General features: G+C 40.3%; 1 pseudogene; it reads left to right on the plus strand.

The window, feature by feature from the left end:
- The window catches only part of LOC122144642, a 17,706-nt pseudogene extending 7,204 nt beyond the window's left edge, over window positions 1–10,502 (plus strand).
- Window positions 10,503–11,412: the final 910 nt, after the last annotated feature.

Consider the following 11,412-nt stretch of genomic DNA (forward strand, 5'->3'; position numbering starts at 1 on the left):
GCAAGCACGGGTCCAGCACCCGGATCCATTATGTATGCCCAGATGGTGGATCAGCACCTAGAAAGGACCTCAAGCCTGAAAGACAGGAGACCAGGACTAGAGCCCCAAAACAGATCCTGTAAGTCCTTGTCTCAGACCACGACAAGACCAGGAAACATATTCTTCTGCAAACTGATGTGCCTTTGCTGCAGCCTGGAATTGAACTGCTGGTTTAGGAGAACTGGCCCCCAACTGAGCCTGGTTTCTCCCAAGGTTTTTTCTCCATTCTGTCACCGATGGAGTTTTGGTTCCTTGGCTGTCGCCTTGGCTTGCTTGTGGGGACACTTCATTTACAGTGATATTGTTGACTAATGGAATTGCACAGATACTATTTAAACTGAACTGGCTGCATGATGACATCACTGAATTCAATGATGAACTGCCTTTAACTGTCATTTTGCATTATTGACGCACTGTTGAATAAGGATAGCAACTCCCTTGTGTGAAAGATTGGGACCATCTCTGCTAATTTGTGTGGTCAGATACATTGAGATGTGTTTCCTGCAAAATACTATTTTAGCTTGTAAGCTATCCAGGTGTTATAACTTTGTTAAGCTTAGAAAGGACAACCAAGAGAACAAGCATAATGCTGAAATAATAACCCTGTGTTTCCATGAAGAAGGAAGTCTCCCTGATCTCCACACTTTATTAAAAAGACGCAATAAAAAAATTCAGAGAAAATTCAGATAAATTTTTGACCATCATATAACATATCTCATCCTTTCCTGGCGAAGTTTTTTTAACTCTACCGACAGCTCTCTTTAATTCATAATGTACATATCAGTGTACATGAAGGCCTGTTCCCTCATCCTAATAGTTGGGATGTTCCTTTATACCTTTTTATCTATTTATTTTCATTCTTCTGATAATTGTAATTATTTGCTATTGTACTTTAACAAAACCCTCTGCTACATTCTGCTTTATCACATAGTCACGAGCTATTCTTTCCCCGTTATTTAAAACAGTCCATTCCCAAAATGTCTCTTAAACCACCTCTTTCTTAACATACCCCTACTTCCTGACTTACCTCCTCGCCCTAAAATTACAATAATTTCCTCCAGTACAGTTTTTTTTAGCTCTCTAATTACCCTCCTCCCATTCCCTTGTTGCTTTTTATTAAAATAAAATCCTCAAATACATAAACTCATCTTCACCACCTTTTTAAAGACCTTATTCTGGCTTGTATTGCTTGTTACCTATATTCAGCTATTCCACCCTTGGCAATCGATCCTTTCTTCTATTTCCCCTTTACTCTTCCCCATAACCTCTTCAGCTTTAAGCTGTACAATACTTCACAGAATTTCTTATTTAGATTCTTCTTACAATCCTCCATTTCCTCATTTATGCTCAACTGGCTTGAAACTTACACATCGAAGTAGTTAGATTTAAATGCTTCCCCAATTTGCGGAATTTACATTTCCATTCTACCTATCTTTTCCTCTGAAAGCTTCATACAAACAGCGCCATTCGACAATAGTTAACCAACAATATCCACATTAGTGCTCACTTCCAATGGTAGAGGTCCTCCCAAAAACACTCCCAACGTAGAATACCCCTGCTGAGACGTTCTGACAGCAAATGTTAGATCAATATGAAGAACCATCTTCCCTTTGAGCCACGTCAATTGTAGTAGCTCTACGCCATCAGTCATACACACACAGACTTTTCCAAATCCATAATGTCTTATCTTATGCTGACCATTAGGATCGTGGTATCACTTACCCAAAGAGTGGACAGTGTGCATTAAAATTCCCCACACCATATCACTTTGTGATTATACCTTTTCCCAAGATACTTTTTATAAACGACTTATACGTAAGTCTATTGCAAGGATTATAATAATGTAATCACCGTGACCACCCTCACTGTCCTCTTGTAACAACACCTCTACTATGATTGAGTCATATTCTTCACCCAGCTTCTCAATCCTATGTGAAATTTCATTCTCTAACAAAATAGTGCCACCCCTACAACCAATTAACATGTCGGTCTATCGCTTCGAATAGATATACATCACCATTGTATTACAAAATCTAAATGGGATTTCACACCATGTCGCTTGAAGGGCCTATTGTACATGAGGTTTGAATTCTTTAATGATCTCTCAGAACCTTTTTTAATGTCTTGTGCCCTATTAGGAGGTTGGAGCTCACTTGAATTTCCACGGTAAGAAACTCGATGAGTAACAATTCAGCGCCTCCATTGTGATGGCATGTGTATGCTGCTATGTGATCCCTTAAGTTTTTCATTGACTTGTTCCCGAGTAAGTCCCTCAAATCTGAAAGATGTTGTTAAGCTGCCTTGATTATGATTTGGCGATACCTCTTCAGTTTCTTGCCTTTCAGTTGGGTGCAGCACAGTTATAAGTACCTCAGCTAGAAAAGTCATGGACTCAGTGTTTTCAATTGTTTTAGAAAGTCGTCATGTAAGTTGTGTTGCGATGCATGGCCTACGATTCTTGTTCATATTAAACTGATGTGTACACAATTTCGCCTTGCCCAGACTTCATGGTCTGTTTAAAACCTTTTTAACAGCGCTGCGCCATATTGCTATTCCCTCCTGCAATCTGGACGATTCGGATTTGTTTAAACACGTTCCTATCGGACCGCACATCGCCCGAAAGCTCACTATGGTGCTCGGGATCCAACAGTCACCCCTCTTTAACTGTGCCCATTGACTTACACTTGCCATATTCCATTGGTTCCCACGTACATTTACCACTCGCTGTTTTCCCTTACATACTTCCGCAACATGCCCATATTTTTGACATTTTTTTGGGAAAAAAAAACACGCTGATTGGGGGTGTACAAGCTCTTATAAGCCCGGCATAGCTGGGACTCATCTCAATATATACTCTCTTCTCTGGCATTATTCCTTTTCATCCACATGCAGGCATTACAAGAAAGACTATCTACTATCATCTTTATTACCTACCAATTTCAGTTGGAATTCTATAGATTACTTCCCCTTAACCGAACTCTCCTACCTTGATACTGGTGCATGTTTAATCACCAATTGGTGGCCTAACAAGGATTTGTCTACCCTGTGTGATTTTAATACCACCAAATTCATCATGCAAAAATTGAATCAGGTACCTTGAAATCCTTCTTGCATGTCCTTAAAGGGCTACGGTTTTCTTTTTTAACTGTCATTTCCCGAGTCTTGGCTACAGGTTGTTCGTTCTTTTTCTATGTGATGAATAACATGTTTACTCCAAATATTGCTCCTCTTGTCCTGAACTCCTAGCGCTAACACTCTCCTCCATGTATCGGCTCACTTGTCCGGGTGTACTTACAGTCAATTCCTCTTCGATCAATTGATCCAGTCAACATTCCAGGCCCATATTGCTAACGCTATCTAAGCCACATGGGCCTTTACGTGACGAGGAAACCTAAATCCCATAGCACCCCATAATGGTAAGGACGAAAACTGTTCCAACACAAGATTCTTATTAACAGTTTTAATGTCCGGCCAACACTGGGGCCTCATGGGATTAATGTGGGCAGTCCCATAGTGTGGGCCGGCTCAACAGAGAGCCTTGCGGTTAGAGACCAAAGCCAGGGGGAACTGACTTAGGCTACCCATGCATCTGAATCCTGTTTAGGGGTGGTGCGTTGGGCTGGTCCTAGCACCACTGCTCCGCAATAAAAAGCCAGCATGGGGCCCCGCATGGACCTGTATGGTGTGTGACAGTGGGTTTGATAGTTAGGGGGTGGAAATGGTAGCAAAGCTGTAACAGTTTGTAACGTAAACCTTGTATCGGGGGTCATGGTTTGACTGTACGATTTCGGTACACCATACAAAAAAAAAAAACATCTACTATGACTTGGTGTTTCTTTTCATTAGTCCAAATTAAACAAAACTTCCATCGCTAGATGTTGAAAAAACTAACTAATATTATTATTACATTATTTATATATACTACACTCACAGGCCACTTTATTAGTTAGGACTATTCAATAGCTTAGTAACTACTAAGATTGCAAAGCAGCCATATATAGTTGTGTTTTGCAACTCAATGCAATGTTAGGTATGTGATTGATTGTTCGTACTGAACCATGTCCATCCCTTAATGAATAACAGTTGTGTACCCCATCTTCTGATGGTTACTCCGAGTTGACACGACAAGATAATGCACCATGGTCACAACGCTCAAAATCATCTCAGACTGGTGTCTCTTTTGATACCTGGACAATAGTTGCACACCTACACTTCAAATGGCATCCACAATCACCAGATCGTCAATCCAATAGAGCGCAACTTTATGGATGTGGTGGAACGGGGAAATTTCGCATCAGGGATTTTGCAGCCAACAAATCTGCAGCACACTGGCGTGATCTATCAATGTCAATATGGACCAACCCCACAATCTCTGGAGGAATGTTTCCAACACCTTGTTGAATCTCTGCCACGAAGAATATAAGGGCTCTTAGTCACTCCAGCCATAAGCCCAAACACCCGCTCAACCACCCAGGCCCTTCATGTATCACGGGTCCACTGTATATCCACATTTGTTTGTGAACAGATTCTCCCAAGGGCATGTCAAAATGGAAAGCTGACCTATAAGGGAAAACCTGTCTTGTCTCTTCCATATTTACAGCAAACGACGGCCAAGAAAAGAGGTGCTTTCATTTTAAAAAGTGTGTGTAAACACAAATGCTATCTTGTTTTCACATAAGGAGGCAAATCAAAGCCGTGAAATCATAATTATGTGACTTTTGCTATGGTCAGGAAACCTTACACATACCTCTGCTATTTTTCAGAGACAGGAGCGGAGAACAAGACAGTTTGCGGCGGGCTTCTGTTTAGCTGTTTCGAACAAAATGCCCTCTATTTTAAAAGCAGGAAAAAGTTATTTTTTAAAAGCAAAAAAAAAAAAAATCAGATCCTCACCTATAACAGGCAGTTAATTTTACATATTGTATGTTAAAAGTATTTTAACTATCCATATCAATCTATAGGTGGTAAATATTTTCAAAAAACCATATTATATTCTTTATTTAAAACTAAGATAGATTTAAAATATTGTCATATTAGTTAATTTATTAAATTATGTTTAATGATTCAATACTAACAGTTGACAGTCTACTTCTATATCCACCATCACCTTACAAAAATAACAGTTTTAAACCTGTACTGAAGTCATTTGCTTTTTGGCAACAAAGACAAATTTCTCAAGGTGAATGAATACCTTGAAACTTTAGGGGTCCAAACAACTAAAAACAAGTCAAGAATCTTGGGTGTGATTCTGGAGTCAGAGTCCTTTTTTTTCTGTTTTAGGGCTGTGGGCATTTACTGCAGATGAGTCGCACGTGGGCTAGACGTCGCTAACTGGTTGCACTGTATTTTAATGTATAACCATTTTTCTATTCTTAACTCGTTGTTAATTCATTTTAACACCTAAAGTTTTTAAATAATTTAAAAAAGCTTTTTTTAAATTCCTTGTTTGACTGTATCGATGTTATTATTATTCTTTTTTATTATTTTTACTTCCTTTTATGTAAAAGTGCTCTAAATGTTTGATGATTCACTCCATTGGGTCTGTGCACCAATAAACGTTACTTTATGTAAGTTAAATATGCCTTGCCTTGTCGCCCTGAACAGGCTGTGCTTGGCATCCTAAATACGTAGTTTTACGGTCGAATATATGAATCTAAAGACATGCAGAGGGTTAGAGATACGGCAGACAAACATACCCCGTTGGGTCGATGAAGCACGAATGTCTAATACACAGCAAACATTAGCGGTAGGAATGGTTGTAATGAGTGTGGCGTTTCATTTCTTTCCATGAAGAAGATCCGGATAAATATAAAGATACCAGATGGTATGTGTTTTGATATGTATAGTCGTACCTTTCATGAAACCACAAACAAAGATTCACCTTGATGAAAGTGTCTATTGTTGAGTCCAACTTGCGATGTGACGCATTCAGTCTGTGTTGATATGTATGTTGGTAGTCGCTGGGGGTTTGTGTGTGATTGTATGTGTAAAGTAGGACTATCAGACTGTTGAGGTTCGAAATGTATATGGAACATGTAATTTATAAAATTGAAGGTATATTTTCAGTATTTGAGAAATCTTGTTTAGAATAACGATAAGGTATAGAATATGGTTTTTGAATATTTAAACGATGTAGCATCAGTGGGTCCTAGTAAAGATACTGTTTACATAAAGAAGTATAGTAAAAGATGAATGTAGCTAGCTGTTTAGATGGTATAGTGATCTTTGTTTTTTTTTTTTTTTTTGCTTTTAAAAGTAGTGGTCGGCTGTGTAAGTGAAGATGAAGTTAATGTATTTTTTGGTCTTTAGAAATAATAGTTTTCAGTGAGAAAGACCATGATTGTATTCAGTAATTAAAGATGGGTTTGGGGCAGATCTAGTGCCTCTGTGGGACCCGCATGCATCCTAGAGCATGTTTCGCCACCACTGGCAATGTGAATTCCGAGGACTTAGCCCTTTACTGGCCATTAGGGCTATGTTATGTGCTTCATTTTAATTGACCAGTGTTGGTAGCCAAATGTAACGTAACATGTCCACTGAAGGAGCGAGTGTAGGTGAGTAACCCAAGTGCTAGTTTATTTACAGAAGGTGTGTAAGTCCAAAATCCGCAACAAGATACACAGGATTTCAGTTTGGACGTTTGGAGATATGAACAGAGCTTTTACATTAATACACGATCAAAGCAAGAATGGCTAAAAAACATGACTACTTGTATACAAACAATGAGGGTCACAGTAGAACGATAAGAACAAGTCAATGGGTACATAGACAAGAGCCTTAAAAGAAGACATATTGAGGAACAGAACAGAACTGGGGAATCACTAGGCATGCATGTGGGTCAACAGGTGGCATGCATGGGTGCCACATGTGTAATAATATCTAATATACATTATAATTGTGTTGAAATTTCAGAATCACCGGACATGAGATGTAGAAATCATACTGTTTATTCAATATTTAAATTAATGTTATGCTTTGAGTGATAGATATGGTGGTAGCGGACTTAGTCGTCTATCACGCACAAAGAAACACACGACACCCCTGGCCGATTGGACCTAGATCTGCAGTTTATTAAAATACAGGACGGGGAACAGCGGCACACCAAGAAGCTGCATCTCTTGTTCTTGTTGTCGATGTCTGCGCTCAAGTCCAAAGTCTGTTGGCTCACACTTTCTGTAACAATAAGATTACTACATTACCAGTGTTTTGTGTCACTTATCTTCAGTCTAACATCAGCGTATTGGTAGGTACATCGTGCTACAATACAACCTTAGAGACAGAAGTCAATAAAGGTTAATATATTCTCAATCTAATATAAGAAGTAATATTCAATATTATTGTATTTCTACACATGCATACAATTGCATACGGTTTGCCCCAGGAAATGATGAGAAAAGAAGTGATTTTAAACTTGACTAAGTTACAGGATGACGCATTTGTCGGTTGTTGTTGGGGGGCGGGGGTGGGGGTTTGGATGCGTTTGGTTATAGTGGCTTATTTTGTGAACCAATTAATTACCTGCAGGTTACTTAAAAAGACAAGTGACCGGGATGTAATGCGGACACAACAAAGACACTCTCGTGGTTTTTTGTATCTTGCTGCGAGTTGCACGGGGAGGGTAAGGAGAGAAATAGTGAACCTCTGTCCCCCCATTAATACTGTTTTAACTGCAGGCTGCAATTAACGAGTGTCTCAAAAGATTGAGACATGTAGCTTCTAAATACGCGAAATGAAAGACATCAAGAAGTGAGGCGATTGATATAACTTTCAACAAAGTTAGAAAGGCATCGCCGTTGGTTGTTTTTAAGAACATCATCCACTGTTATCATTTTTATTTAAGAACAAGCAGTTATGTGCAGTGAAAAATACCCCCAATAAAAAGCTTGTGCAGCTGGTACTGTTGTGGATGGTAATCTGTTGAAAGCTCATTAACAGGTCTCGGTTATTACACAAAACTCACAATATACTGAAAAATAAAGCGCCAAGCGAACAGATTATTTGACTCAATCCAGCATCTAAACATGTCATCCACTGATATCAACCACACTTGTAACTCAAGTGTGATATATTTTTAACTCCTTGTCTCGGGCACATTTGCCCAGCGTACCTGTCTGCAGCTCAAGTCCAAAGCTGTTCTGGCCGAGGCGAGGGGCCTTGGATTAGTAATTCAATTAAAAAGGAAATGACATCACACAACATAAAATACTAGCACAATATTTTTAAACCAAAATAAAAAATACACAGTTTCCGTATAGTCCTACAAGTTTGTTAATAATGACATGTATGGTGAAAAATGAAAATAAAAATAAAATATAATTTCTTGGAAAATGTACGTTTGCTGGAATGGTCAAACTCAAAAACACTACACTCTCACCTCCTAAATTTCAGCAAACTTTATGACTGTAGGCGAGGCATTTTTCCTCTCAACAGGGGGGGGCTACCATGACTCAAGTCATTCAAACGAATAGCAAAGACACTCTGCCTGGTAGAAATATGCCCTTATACATATTACCATTCACCCCCCATATTGAGTACTTCTCATATCCTATTAAAGATCATTGGGGTCTAAATTTCAGTCAGCTCTTGAAACTCAACTTGAAACATCAGTTTTAACCCTCTATAAATTTGATAGAATTTGGAGTAAATCTGCCAGAGAATCTTTTTGCCCTGATTCAGTCAACTTCATGCTCATGCACTCAAGCAGGCGTCTTACAGGGTCTCCACTAGCCTTCCTGCCCTGGTTCTCAGTGTTCCTTCATTCGGTTTCAAGGCAGTGTCTGCTACAGTCCCTGTTCTTTGGAGTCTTTTTTCTGTGAATGTACACTATTGCAACTTGAGCCTTGATGTTTAGAGCTTCTGACTGATCTGCTCATTGAACTGGCATCATTTGACATTACAATTGATTCAGCTTGAAACTCTCTGGTTGCTCACATATTCCTGGGTCCTTTTCTGTTACTGATGCACAATTGATCTGGTTCCAATTCATGTATACTATTGTCATCATCAGACTGCTCACTGTCAGAGTTCATTCCTCTTGCTTCATATTAATCACTAGAACTTCCAATCTGTTTGCACTTGTTTCGGGGTAGAAAGACTCTTCTCTCTTGTTTGACTCACACAGTTTGAATGTTCCAACTCTGTGACAGGTTCCTTGGACTTCTCGCTTTACAATGCACTCCCAGTACTGGAAATGCTTTGGGGTCTACACCCTGTAAAATCCACACAGCAGTTCTACTATTCTCTGATTCTCTTTCTGTACTGAGCAAGATGTTTGGCTTCGCCTTCTGTTTTTGATTCTCTTCCTACAGTACCGACAGGACTGTCGATTCAGATGTCACCGGGCTCTTCCAATGGAAGGAAATTTTACGGAGGAGAAAGTTACGATGCCACTTTCCTGTTCTTTGTGTGGGATTTTCAACTCTGTTAGTGGCAATGAATGGATCTTTCCATGTCCTACATGACTTGCTGAGTTCCCACCTCTGCCCAACCTTCCCCTTCTTCCTCTTTCCTTTTAATTGGCCAAGAGGACCACGGATCTCCAACCTCCAGAGGGTTACCCTTAGATCTTTTTAATTATACCCTTCTGTCTGTCTCCTCTGTGTGCATCCGTAGCATTGCCCCTTAGTCAATATGCGATGGCTTTCTTTGAGATCTTTCTGGAGAGATTTTACATACTCATCATAAGTCCCTGAACATCCTCCATTTCTGAGAGCACAAACCCAAACATACCGTCTACAGGTAACCTTGGAATTCTTCCAAACATTAAGTTAGAAACAGTGCAAAACGCCTGTTTGTTTCATGGGTTGTACCAGTTATGAGGGAGAACGTTAGTGTCTGAATCATTTGGGCCATCTCTCGATTTTGCTCGAGGAGGGCAAAGAGCGGATCATGCTGACGAGGGTCGATTAAAATCTTTCCGTCTGCCATGCACATAGGATGGCACGGTTGCGGTATGGGATCTCTTATCCACACCAGACACTAGCACAGCTCCGCAATCAGTTTGCTCTCAAAAATTTGCACCTTTATCAGGTGTATTATCTGTGGAAAACCATAAAAAAACCACAGAAAAAAGTTGTTCCACAATTTTTGAGCACCACTTTGGCTGTTTGGTTTGAACAAGGAAACGCTGGGCTGTTTTGTGAACTGGGCTGTTATGGGACTAAGACATTCAATCACTCTCTCCATGCGGTCCCTCTGCAGACCAGAAATCTATACATAACAATGGCTCAAGTGGTGCACTTGTTTCCTGTTGATAGACTGCCAATGGAGCCTCTTCCTGGCCTCGGGTTCCTGAGTCTTCCCCAACTCACACATCTTTTACCGTGGAGAAGCTTACTGTTTTGACATGCGGTGTTCATAACAGACCAGAAAAACCTCTGGCTTACAAGGTGAAGGGTTCTGTTCTGCTTCTGTCCTTGATGGCCTGCATCATCATGAAGTCCCCTGAGAGCAACAGTTCTTAATGAGTGTGGAAAGAACAAGCTGGTGCATGACCTGCCAACCCGGTCTTTGGACCTGCGATATTAAGCAACTCCATCCTTTAATTCAAGTTTTTGTTCCCATGCTTCAGGAAGTCGAATTACTGGAGCAGTTTCTTTGTCCCCTCTTCCCTGCGTGATGGTCTCCTTTTTCCTGTCAACAAAGAACACAACACGGGACATTACGGTGGGATCTGCTTTCTGCTCATGCATATCTCCTCTATAGAGGAAAACCGGAAGAGTGCTGGACACCTCCAAGGACAAAATTGCTGTTCTGTGCAAGATGGACACTGTGAACTGGACTGCCGGCTTCCCAGTTTAGACAGGACTCAAAAACAGCTTTATTACCCCTTCACTACTAACCATCTTCAGTTTTTCAACTTGGGAATCAATGCTGCTTTCCTCACCCATTCGATGGTGCACATTAACGGACAACCGGAAAGTATCTTGGACGGTTTCAGAAAGTCAACATGTTCCGCTTAGCTGTTTCTAGAGCTCACAAACCTCTTAATGTTCTGCTGGCAAAAGGTCGGCGGCTCAACAGATCAGCAGAAGAACATTCTTGGTACCAAGTATGTATCTCAAGTCAAAATCCAAAAAAGGGGCAAGTTTAGATACCCACCTTTGCTCACAGGCATCTAACTTATGGCTTTGACATATATACGTCAGGGGGCTTGTTATCAGTTAGCACTGTGAATTTTGGTCCCCTTCAGAGCCAATGAGCGGATTTATCACAAACTGCCCACTTTAATGCGCAGATATTCTAACCTATTGAGCGGGGATAATGGGACTGGGCTCTTGACTAGTGGTCTTGCTTGCAAAAGCGACTGGTCTAGGTTTTGTTTCACCTTCTGGAATCTGACTCAATACTGCACCAAAACCATCCCTAGACCAT

The sequence above is a fragment of the Cyprinus carpio genome, unplaced genomic scaffold, assembly GCF_018340385.1.
Source record: "Cyprinus carpio isolate SPL01 unplaced genomic scaffold, ASM1834038v1 S000006746, whole genome shotgun sequence".
Taxonomy (NCBI): domain Eukaryota; kingdom Metazoa; phylum Chordata; class Actinopteri; order Cypriniformes; family Cyprinidae; genus Cyprinus; species Cyprinus carpio.